Genomic DNA, 13,157 nt, shown 5'->3' on the forward strand with positions numbered 1-13,157 from the left:
CGCACGGATGGCTTACCGCCTGGATGAGAGAGGCCGTGCACAGCTTCAAATACGGGGCGTCTCCAGCTGTGTGGGACGATGGGCCTGGGCTGTCCTGTGGAGACGTCACACAGGAGGGTGACACCTGTGTCGCTGAAAGGAACGTCCTGCAGGCGGAGCCCCGTGTCGGAGGCCCGGAGGCGGAGGATGCTCGGGTCCGTGGCCTGGTCAGCAGCCATCTGTGCATAGTCAAGGCCTAGGTGGACCGCTCCAATCACTGCCCTAGAGAGGCAGTCAGCTACCTGGTTACTTACCAGCGACGTGCTGGATGTCGGTAGTGAATTCCGAAATGTAGGAGAGTTGTCGCTGCTGGCGAGCGGACCATGGCTCGGCCGTCTTGGACATGGCAAACGTGAGGGGCTTGTGGTCCACGTAAGCAGTAAACTCGCGGCCCTCTAGCAGGAAATGGAAATGCCGGACGGCGAACCAGAGACCGAGGAGTTCCCTGTCAAAAGTACTATACTTGCGCTCTCGGGGTGTAAGCTGGCGACTGAAAAAGGCCAAAGGCTGCCAAGCCCCCCCCACCCACTGTTCGTGAAACGCACCAACAACATAGTCCGATGCATCCGTGGTTATGGAAATAGGCGCTGTAGGTGAAGGATGCGCTAGCAGGGTAGCCTGGGAGAGCGCAGCTTTAGTCTCGGTGAACGCACGGTCCCGCTCTGCTGTCCAGTCGACCGCCTGGTTGGGGGACATGCCTTTCGGCGCCTCGTACAGTGGCCGGATGATAAAGGCGGCTCGGGGAATGAAGCGGTGGTAGAATGTCACCATCCCGATGAACTCCCTGAGCGCACGAGCTGTTTGGGGGCGCGGAAAGGCCGCCACCGCTTCCACCTTTGAGGGCAGGGGGACTGCCCCGTCCCCAGTGATGCGGTGCCCGAGGAAATCAATGGCTGTCAGCCCGAACCGGCACTTCGCCGGGTTGACGATCAGCCCATGCTGGCTGAGGCGTGTGAAGAGGACATGAAGATGGGACAGGTGTTCTTCCTCGGAGGCGCTGGCGATGAGTATGTCGTCCAAATAGACGAAGATGAAAGGAAGGCCACGGAGCACTGAATCCATCAGCCGCTGAAAGGACTGGGCCGCGTTTTTGAGTCCAAATGGCATTCGTAGGAATTCAAATAGGCCGAATGGTGTAGTCACCGCTGTCTTGGGGATGTCTGAGGGGTGCACGGGAACTTGATGATAACCACGGACCAGGTTGACTTTTGAGAAGACGCATTTGCCAGACAGGTTTGCAGAAAAGTCCTGGATATGCGGGACAGGATAGCGGTCGGGCGTGGTGGCGTCATTTAGTCGGCGGTAGTCCCCGCATGGGCGCCAACCTCCATCAGGCTTAGCGACGATGTGGAGTGGGGACGCCCACGGGCTGTCAGAGCAGCGGATGATCCCCATGCGTTCCAGGTGCTCGAACTCAGACTTGGCAATGGCGAGTTTGGCGGGGTCGAGACGCCTGGCTCTGGCGTAGACCGGGGGCCCCTTCGTAGCAATGTGATGCTCCACCCCATGCTTAGCGGTGGGTGCAGAGAAGGTAGGCTGGGTGAGGTCAGGGAACTCAGCGAGGAGGCGGTTGAACTTGTCTGCCTCTGAGAGAGAGTTGGCTAGACCTGCATAGGCCGCTTCCCTCCGCGTACATGCGAAGGAGGAGAAGGTTAAGGCATCGACCAGACGGCTGTTCTGAATGTCCACTAGCAAACTGTAAGCGCACAAAAAATCAGCTCCGAGGAGGGGAAGCGTTACATTGGCCATGACGAACTCCCACGTGAAACGTTGTCCACCAAAACACAGTTCTACAGACCGCACGCCGTAGGTGTGGATAGGGCTGCCGTCAGCCGTCGCCAACTGGGGGCCCCGCTCCTCGCCCCTGATGTCGACGTCAGTAGCAGGGAGCACGCTTCTCTGTGCGCCCGTGTCACAAAGAAATCGCCGACCGGAGATGGTGTCGAGGATGAAGAGTAGCCTGCTCGTATCGCCAACACTCATGGCCACTACTGAGTGTTGGCCCTCTCGTTTCCCGTCGGCCTGTAGTTGCAGGGGGAACGGCACCGTTTAGCTTTCGCACCAAATCGAGCGTGGTACATACAGAGTCCAGAGGGCTTGTAGCGGTCTGATGCTGTGGCGCCACCGTCGGGCCACGCCCGCGATGTCGGCGGGGGGCCAGTGAAGGTAGGAGCCAGCACCCCGGCATGGGAGGAACGTTGTGTAGCGACGAAGAATCGGTCAGCCTCCTTTGCCAGCTCACGGGGATCAGTGATGGTGGAGTTAGCGAGCGCAGTCTGGACGTGGGGCGGCATGTTGCGCAGAAACAGCTCCATAAACAGGAAACATGGCTTTTCTTGACCCAGTAGGTTTAACATCCTGCTCATTAGCTCCGATGGTTTGCCATCTCCCAAGCCCTGAATTGCGAAGAGGCGACGTGCTCTCTCCGTTGTTGACAGTTCAAAAGTTTCAAGGAGGAGATGTTTAAGTGCGGCGTATTTACCATCGGCCGGTGGGTTGGTTATGAAACCGCTTATCCTGGAAGCCGTAGCGCCCCCCAGCGCTGCCACTACGTAGTAGTACCTGGTCTCGTCTGCTGTTATGTCTCTGAGCGCGAACTGTGCCTCAGCCTGCGCGAACCATGTAGCCGCGGAAGACTCCCAAAACTCCGGCAGTTTAATTGCAACGGCGTTCGTAGCCATAATGTGTGTGGTTTCAGAAAACTTATCCGAAAACCGACGTCGGGGTCACCAGTGTAGAGCCGAAGGAACGGAGAAGACCGTAGGTTCACACTTTAGCCGTGTAGGCAACTTTCTTTAATCCACGGTAAATCAGAGAGACAACCAAACCACAGCTTGACTGAGCGGAGGTGGCAAGAATAACCAGAAAACTGGCTGGACAACCATAACTTAACCCTGCGTTAACCTGCCAGGGCAACCATGACTTAACCCTTAGTTCCTGGGTTGAATTCTGTCCCCAATACGTGTCCACCACATTACTACTACAACCCTGTCTGTGAAGACATACAGTTACTGTAAGCAAGCATTATGTCAGCTACACACTCGGAAAACTGCATTATTCTATGCATTGTTAGCCCATGATTATCTAAAACGAGATGATGCATCTCAAGGGGATTATCATTAAAGAGACTTGGAGTAAATGCATGAATAAGCAGGGGTACATAACGTTAGATAGTCCAGGTGAATGTGCTGTTTCTGCCTGTTTTGTTACAGTAGTTTCACTTCTGACTTTTCCCATATAAATCAAACAATGAAACTTCATATCTACAAAAAATAATGTTTCTGTAGGGAGACTGACATCTAATTCTAAAGCCTTACTATGTAACCTTTCCTTTATGAAAAGGCTATGAAAAGGCTATAATATTCCCCCCCCCCCAAAAAAAAAATCTGTATTGTATAGTATGTGAATACAATATAACTTGCCCAATCTGTATGGTAGACTGTTTGTATAATGTCATTATACAATCTTTACAGTAGAGTATGTCAACACAATAGGAATTGTGTTTTAAATAATTGATGGTTAAAGTGGCATTCTTTAACTTTTTTTGATAAAAAATAAAGTTGATTTTGGTCACAATTTACCACTATCTTTCACTGAAGGAGGTAACAGAGGACTGATTCAGCCTATTTCCCATTCACAAATCCTTCACCATCTGTTACAATGCCCATGTTTGTGACTGTGTCTAACCAGACACAGACACAAAAATAAAGGAGTCACAAAGACATGCACAGAGAGACAAGGGGAACAGCTGAACATAAGAAACTAACTCAACTGAACAATCATACACTGGATGGCGTGGGGAGAATACAAAGAACAAAACAATGAGCCAAAAAAGTTCTAGTATCCAGGGGGGAGGAAATCGAATATACCGAACACCAATGAAGGAGCAAACTAACACAATGGGGAATACTGAACTAGGGGAGAGGACAAATGGACAACCAACAAACAAAGGGAAACAAACAAAGACTTGTCAATAAGACAAACCAGACTTACACACACAGGAAGACTGGAGCATTGCGGAACAAGGAACAGAAGCACAGAGGAACCAGAGGGACTAAACTACTAGAGAAAGCTGGGGATCACAAAATGCATGGAGCAAAAAGGACCAGGCAAAGACACACGGAAACATGGAAGCTTCAAAAGGAGAACAATCAAGGCGTGAGGGGAAGAAGGCCACCTGGGCACAAGGGGGGTGGACGTCAGCCTAGTACACGGAGAATATGAGCTAGGGGCCGCCGGACTGAGGCACTGGGGCGATACTTTAGGGGCCGCATCAGGCTGGAGAAGTAGCATTTGCTCCACACTCATTCACACTCACACACATACACACACTCACACTCACACACACACACACTCACACTCACACTCACTCACACACACACACACACACACACACACACACACACACACACACACACACACACACACACACACACACTTTATTTTATCTGTTCTATTTTTGTATGGTATGTTCTTGTTCTTGGTTCTGATTTAAATGGATTATTTCAATAAAAGTTATTCTACCTACACCTTAGATCTTTATGTTTGTAATTTAGTTAAGCTTTATTGGGTTGCTCACATTCTGACTGTTTGGTGCAGCCTACAGCACCTGGCCTTTCCCTCTCCAAATATGAGCATTTTGTAATCATCTAATTTGTTTGGTTCCAGAGAAGTAGTAGGTCTTAATTCACCTTGTTTGCAATAAAAAACAAAATATATACCCACACAACCATTTGGTTTTAGTTCAGTAGCACCCTAGGCCAACCAGTAACAGTACATGCCATGGGAATCTATGTTTTCCCAATGAATAAGAGAAAGGTTAAGGAGTGCTCTTGTCCTATCCACAAACATGCAATTTCCGCCTAAGTTAAAGCTATGTTTATATGAGCTTATATCAGTATTTATTTATGTATAAATAAAAAAATTACTCTCTGGTTATGTTGGGCAGATACCTACTTCATACCACAGCAAATCTGAGGAAATTCTGAGTAAGCATTACGAAATTATGGGCTTTTTTGTCACCTCACCCCTATCCGGACTGGCCTAATTTGGCTCTTTTTCGGATATTAGGGTAGGTCTAAAGAATAGCCCAAAAAACTTATTTCCCACAAAAATAAAGTTCCACAACCATCCATTTCATTAATGGGACACATATGGGATATGAAAAAACATGGGTGTGTATTGTTCTAACTCGGGTAGGGGTATCTCGAAAACTAAAGCCCTTTTTGAGGACTTGCTGTTAGCCTAATAACTCAGGTATTGCAACCGGGCTAAAATATGTGTGGGATGGCATGCTGTACCGTTTATCCAGTGTCTTTACCAAAGCCGTAAACTCGGCCTTGGTCACCGTGTTGAGGAGCATCATATATTTCCCTATGAACTCCACTATCGCCTAACGTCACGGTGCCACTTATAATCTCATTCATATGGAGATATACTCTCAAACATTTCAGTTAGTGATCCCTGCCGGGTGGTATTCGGCCTGCTTGACACACTGGTAGTCGGCTTTTTAGCCATGCAGTTGTTATACATGGCCTTGTAATGCTTTCTTAAATGCTGGAACAGGTTGTAGTGTTGCCCCGTGTTGTAGCTATGGTAGCAAGGCACATTCTGCACAATAGCTGGGGCCGTGCCTATAGTCCCCGGGTCCTATAGGACCCTTTCGAAAAAAAAGGGTCCCATATTCCCCGTTTTCCCCTAAAAAGGTCCTATAATCCCCGTTGCAATAGACACCGAGGAACATAGAACCCTCTTTTGGAAAAAGGGTCCTATATTCCCCGCTGTTTCCAGGGGAACATAGGACCTTTTTCCAAATAAAGGGTCCTATATTCCCTGCTATTGCCAATCGAGGAACAAACCGGGGAACTTAGAACCCTTTTTGCAAATTATTTCCTTAACGGGTCCAAAATAATAAAAACTGGGGTCATGGCTGAGATGTAGGCTACGACAATCTATTCCTCCGCTGATTAAATTAGGCCGTATTACCATTGTTGGCTGTTGTATATCGCAGGCCACCTTGAGTGCGTATCCAAATTCGGCCTAGAGGAGGCTGTAATTTGCTTTATTGTTATTTCTTACCAATATTTACTGCAGTAGGCCTAGTTAGTTGGCTCTCCGGCTCAGCATGGACAGTTGGCAATCAACGCAAGTTTGTCTTGCAGTAGGCCCGCCTACCAGTATAACCTAGCCATTTCCACCTTCGCTCAAAGTTCAATTTGCACAGCACTGGACACTTCAGCCACTTTCTTGTTACTTTGCAGTTCGTTTTCCATATTAAATCACTTGGCAGACTTTCTTTCAAAAAGACTTTAATGATGAACTTTTTAGGCAGAGAACTTAGACCAGGACTTGGGAATTTAGGACCAGCACAAAGTATCCATCAACGGGGGCCGCCTACCTTACACAATAGGCTAATTGCCTAATAATAATAATATGTGCTTCTCAAAAAACTAAAGGCTTGTGGAGGTGCTAAACCAAAAACATGAATCAAAGACGAACATCAAAGGATGTAAGGTAACACTCACCAAATGGTAAAGAAATAACAGAGGCAGTCCTCTATTTCACCATTTTATTGTTTGGCATCAGTCATTAAGGTTTCTGAAGAAGACCACCCGGCCAAGTTATTGACTGATGCCAAACAATGAAATGGTAAAATAGAGAATTGTGTCTTTTTTTTCGTTTGATGAGTGCTACCTTACATCCTTTGATGTTCTTCTTTAATAATAATAATAATAATAGCCTAATTATAAAAGAGGCCTAATAACAAATAACAATTACAGGCATAATACTATCAATAGTAACACTGATAATAGGCTATTAATAACAAAATGCTTCTAGTAAAAGCTTGGCTGAAAAAGGGTTGGTCTATGGCAGAAGCCCCCCAGAAAAGGCATGGTCTAAAACAAAAATCTCCAAGGCCTAACGTTAAGGCTTTTTTCTTCTTCAAAAAAGCAAAATGAGTAGTCCTAGCCCATTAGGCTACTCAACAAAGAGGGGCTAAAACCTCTACTCAGCCTATCTGAAAATGTGATGGCTTACAGCCCTCCAATATAATTCCAAATCTCTGTGACCAGCATCCAGTTGACCCTTGAGCCGCAGGAGACGGGCCTCCAACCTCCTCCACTTGGGCTTCCGCCTTGGGGGAGCATCTCCTCGCTCCGCCATCTCCAGCCTTTCCTCTGCCAGGGTTTGCTGGTCCTTAATGTGGCGCAGAAACATCCAAAGGGATGGGTGGCGCACTTGGACCGCATCATTTAGAGTGCGATGATAAGCTACAAAAACAAAAACAAGAGGTTAATCATGTAAACTGTTAAAGAAATGTGAATATGCTGAACATGTTGACAGTGGCTTGATAAACATGAATGCATAATACAGCTTTAGGAGTGTAGGCCTTTGTGTGATGTAGACCTCCAAAAATTATGCTGGATTGTGTTAAACTGATTTTTAAAATGAAAGTTAAACACATAGCCTATGGTGAATTCCACAGCTAATTGATGGAAACAATGTAGATTCATCAAGCTTTAAGAGTATCCAAAGCAATGGTTGACTGTGAGTCCTACACCGATGCTATATTATTTTTTAAATAATGATACAAATAATCGACTAAAAACAGTATAGCCTAATTGTTATGTATGCACACATCGACAGTGCTGCATTTGATTTGGTGCTGTTCTATTGTGCTGGGATCGATTGGTGATGCCTGCGGGCTCTGGGTTGTTTGATCGGGTCTGCCTTTGATGCTGTGTCAGTCTAAATAAAGAATCCCACGGAGAGGTTGTGTCGAGCGACAGCGCTGTGTCCTGACGTGATTTCTAAATACAATATTGGCGACGAGGATGGCTGATATCTCTCTCCCACCACCTGCCCCCTTCCTGGCATTACCTGGCGAGCCTCCGGTACCATGGACTCGCTGGCTACATAGTTTTGAAAATTACATCATCGCCTCAGGGCTCGACGACGTGAGCCAGGCTAGGAAGACGGCTCTGTTGCTACACTGCTTGGGAGCAGAGGGTCATCGTGTGCTCGGGTCTCTGGGGAACGTCACAAGCTTTGCCGAAGCTGTGGGACTTATGAGCACCCATTTCGCTGCTCCACAGAGTGCCCTCCTTCGGCGATTTATATTCCGTCAGCGACACCAACTGCCTGGTGAGTCTGTGCGGCAGTACGTAGCTAATTTGCGAGGGCTAGCTAGCTCATGCAAGTTTGGCGCGCTTCAGGACGAGATGGTTCGCGACCAGCTAATCGAACACACCAACAACGCAAAGGTGCGTGAGACTCTCCTGCTGGAAAAAGACGATCTGCTGCTGTCCAGAGCAATTACCATCGCACTACAGGTTGAGGGAGCAGCTGAGTGTGCTGCTATGCTAAATACACAGCAAGTGGCCACCTCCAGTCAAGCTGCCAACGACTCCTCCCTCTACTCACGGCTGCCCCTCGGGACGCAACCCAACCAGAGCGAGGCGGGCGCCGACTCCACTGGGGACGTCTTGCAACTGCAACGACGGCGTTCTCGGCCCCGCCCTCAACAGTCCTGTGGTAACTGTGGGTCTCGGTCTCATGTTTCAAGGGCTCAGAACTGCCCTGCCCGTGGCCAGACATGCCGTAGCTGCGGTAAGCACAATCACTTTGCCAACGTCTGTCGATCTTCCCCGGCTGGGTCAGAGGGCCACACCCCCCAGTCTTCAACCGCCGTCATTCACAAGGTGAGCTCTGGGCCAGTGTCATTCAAATCATGCACAGTCAACATTAATGATGTGTGCATCCCCCTGCTGTTGGACACCGGTGCAAGTGTGTCTCTCCTGAATGTTGATACCTACAGTCAATTTTTCGGTTCACTGCCACTGTCCGCACCCTCAGCTGTCCTCTGTGGGTATGGTGACTCCAAAATCGATCTGGCTGGCTCTCTCCAACTGACTGTCCGCTATGGAACCAAGCTGGTGCCCAATGCAGTTTTTCATGTGGCACGCCATGGGGCCAACCTGATGGGCCTGGACCTGTTCTCCGCTCTGGGGTTCTCCCTCTTAGACACAAGGGGGGCAGCAATCCTGACTGTCGCCACACCTTGGCAGCAGAAGTGGCCATCGCTGTTTATGGGGCTGGGCTGCCTCTCCGCCTTCACCCATCAACCTCTCCTCAACCCTGCTGTGAAATCTGTCATCCAACCACTGCGCCGCATCCCGTTGGCTCTCCGTGATGGGGTCTCCGCCGAGCTGCAACAACTGCTGGAAGCTGGCATCATTGAACCGGTGGACGCGTCACCTTGGGTCTCAAACCTCGTGGTGGCTAAGAAGAAGTCGGGGGGCCTGCGTGTCTGCGTCGATCTACGTGCAGTAAATAAGGCAGTGGTCCCTGATAAGTATCCACTGCCCACCTCAGAAGAACTCACTGCTCAGTTCTATGGCTCTGAGGTGTTCTCCAAGCTCGACCTCAGACAGGGGTACTTACAGGTGCCCCTCCACCCCAGCAGCCGAAACCTCACAGCCTTTGTGACACATGCAGGAGTGTTTCGCTACACCAGGATGCCTTTCGGTCTCAGCTCTGCCCTAGCTGCTTCCAGAAAATCATGGTCTCTGTGCTGGCTGGCATACTGGGCATGGCCATTTATCTGGACGATACAGTGGTACACGGGCCCACCAGTGAAATCCACGACAAGCGCCTTAATATGGTCTTCGCAGCCCTGTCCAAGCACAAGCTAACTCTCAATGCTGAGAAATGTGTCCTCTCTGTGCCAGCCATCGACTTCGTGGGGTTCCGGCTGTCAGCGAGCGGTGTAACTCCACTACAATCCAACGTGGACGCCATTCAGGCCATCCCTGAGCCCAGCCCGGCTGCCCAGGTCGCCTCCTTCCTGGGTATGACAAGTTACTACCTGAGGTTTCTTCCCCAGTACTCTGCGACCACAGCCCCCCTGCGCCAGCTGCTGCATAAGGACGAGCCATGGGTGTGGTCAAAGGCATGCAGTGACGCTGTGCGTGATCTCAAGACTCAACTGACTTCACCACCAGTGTTGGCTCACTTCGACATCTCCAGCTCCACCTTTGTGACCTGTGACGCATCAGCCACAGCGATAGGGGCCGTGCTGTCTCAAACCCAGAATGGTGTGGAGAAGCCCATTGCCTTCGCCTCCCGTGCCCTCAACCTGACCGAGCAGCGGTACTCCATGGGTGAGCGTGAGGCGTTAGCCTGTATCTGGGCTTGTGAAAGGTGGCACCTCTACCTCTATGGCCGCTCCTTCACCCTCAGGACAGATCACCAGGCCCTGACAGCGCTGCTGTCCACGTCTGGGACAGGCCACAAACCCCTGAGGCTGCACCGCTGGTCTGACCGCCTCCGCCAGTACAACTTCAGCCTGCAGTTCACCCCAGGCAGAGACAATGTTGTCGCCGACCTGCTCTCTCGCTCTGTCTCCACCCCAGCTCCACAGACGGACACTGACTGTGTGGAAAAGGACATTGTCCAAATGCTACACACACCCCTCCAGGCCACTGTCTCTCTGCAGGAGCTGAGGGCAGCCTCCGAACAGGACCCTGTCCTCTCCCAGCTCCGCACCTACATCCAGAACGGCTGGCCTCACAAGGTCCCAGAGGAGCTGGCTGCGTTCGCCCGAGTCAGACAGGAGCTCTCCTGCTGGAACGACACCTGCATGGCACGTGGGTTTTGCACAGTGGTCCCAGCTGCTCTCCGTGCACGTGTTTTGAATACGGCGCATGAAGGCCACCTGGGCATTGTGAAACTGAAACAGCGCTGCCGAGACCTGGTGTGGTGGCCGGGGATAGACAGAGATATTGAGGCTCTGGTGAAGGACTGTTCTGCCTGCCTTGTGAGTGGCAAGACTGGCCACCAGGCTCCCCCACCTCTGCAACCTCTCGCCTGGCCCTCTCAGCCCTGGGAACACCTGCAGTTGGACATTTGTGGTGAGATCCATGGAGTTCCCCACCACCAACGCTTCATGGTGGTCGCCTACGATCTACACTCAAAATGGCCTGAACTCACCACTTCCGGCACTGTGACCTCACAGATCATCATCGACTTCCTGGACTCTCTTTTCTCTCACTGGGGCCTCCCAAAGGCCATCACCACTGACAACGGCCCTCAGCTGGTCTCTGCTGAGTTCACTGCTTATCTCGAGAGCAAGGGCATCCGTCATATACGCACTGCGTACTACCACCCCCAGGCCAATGGCGGCATTGAACGTTTTCACCAGTCACTGAAGAACGGCCTCAGAGCACACATGGCCCAAGGGTGCTCTTTCACGCAGGCCATCCGTCACACTCTGCTGCACTATCGGGCCACACAGCACTCGACCACAGGCGTCTCCCCAGCCTCTCTCATGCTAGGCCGGGAACTGTGCATGCCCCTTGACAGGCTCCGCCCCTCCACACCTCAGGCACCTCCCTCTGGGGTCAGAGCCTCAGTCACTCGTCAGCAGACGCGGATGAAGCAACGGTTTGACCAGTCAAAACGAACCAGGGTGCCAGACATCAATGTGTCAGACTGGGTCAGGGTCCGCAGGCCCCACAGGGACAATAAAATGGCTTCATACTGGTCCTCTCCTCTCCAAGTCACCCGTCAGCTGGGCCCAGCCACTTACCTCCTCAGCGATGGCACTCGGTGGCACTCCAGTCGTCTACGGAAGGTGTCAGCTCCGCCACACACAGCTGGTGACACAACCATAGCCATTCCCTCAGCATGGCGAGACGCCCCGGGGCTTCATGCAGCTCCTACACAGGCCCCAGACATTTCTGGGCCTCAGCTTCCCCTGCCATCTCCCTCCCCACCTCGGCCTGCCCAGCCTCAGGCCGCCCCGCGACCTGTTCGCACACGTTTACGCCCTGGCCACCTAGAGGACTTTGTGTCAACCTTTCATGTTTGAAATCCTGCCGGGGGGGGGGGGGGGGGGAATGTTATGTATGCACACATCGACAGTGCTGCATTTGATTTGGTGCTGTTCTATTGTGCTGGGATCGATTGGTGATGCCTGCGGGCTCTGGGTTGTTTGATCGGGTCTGCCTTTGATGCTGTGTCAGTCTAAATAAAGAATCCCACGGAGAGGTTGTGTCGAGCGACAGCGCTGTGTCCTGACGTGATTTCTAAATACAATACTAATTTACACAACCATAATCACCGATAACAACCGATTGTTGCAAACTGTTGCAAGTTGGCGGGCGGTTTAGACATTGGTGAATTTTGATCATGTGATTTAGAACACCAGGAAACTTGCGTGCAGATGACCACACATCCACGACACGTTTTAAATATTTCCAAACTCGAAATCATGTGTGCATTTGGCTATTTATAAATTATTTTTCGAGCAATATGTGTTTTGTGATTCAGCTTTAGCGTTGTTGATTAGCCTTTCATTCATATTTTGTCAAAAAGGCGTATTCATTAGCCTAGGCCTATGTCCCGTTATTTCTGTAGCATACAGCATCTTAGAATCTTAAGAGACCAGGCAGATATTGTTATTATTTTGTTATTACCATGCTATATTAGCCTACTTTATAATTATAAATATTTCAATTATTCAATTTTTAGCATTTCTAATATAAGGCTATATTGTTATTATTATTATTATCATCATCATCGTCATCGTCATCATCATTATTATTATTAGGCTATTATTATTATTATTGTCATTATTATGATGTTATTATTATTATTATTATTATCATTACAATTATGATGCTTAAAGGGCCTTACTGAGCAGATGGTTTCTATCTAATATCTGTCAGATGCTTTTCCCAATAAGCTGGTGTGGTTATGATGGGAACGACGGCTTTCTAGGGAACATAGAAGAAGTGGGTCGGAATTGGCCTATCGTCGATATCAGCCAGCTTTCGCAGGAGTCTATCCCTGGTACAATGCGCTAGACCTCTGGGAGATGGACTGCTGAGGACGGAACACAACACCTACCCTCAGCTCCCAGCACTTCTCGCACAATGTGGTACTCATACGCTGAGTTGGCGGCACCCGGGATCGAACTCACGACCTTGCGATCCATAGGCGAGAGCTCTACCGACTGAGCTACGCCCGGGTACAATTGCCCAAGGAGCATAGGCTTACTATATTACATTCCGACACAGACGAGCCAGCTCACCTACTCGGCGAGGCGCATTTTC

This window comes from Lampris incognitus, chromosome 2, assembly GCF_029633865.1.
Source record: "Lampris incognitus isolate fLamInc1 chromosome 2, fLamInc1.hap2, whole genome shotgun sequence".
Lineage (NCBI taxonomy): Eukaryota > Metazoa > Chordata > Actinopteri > Lampriformes > Lampridae > Lampris > Lampris incognitus.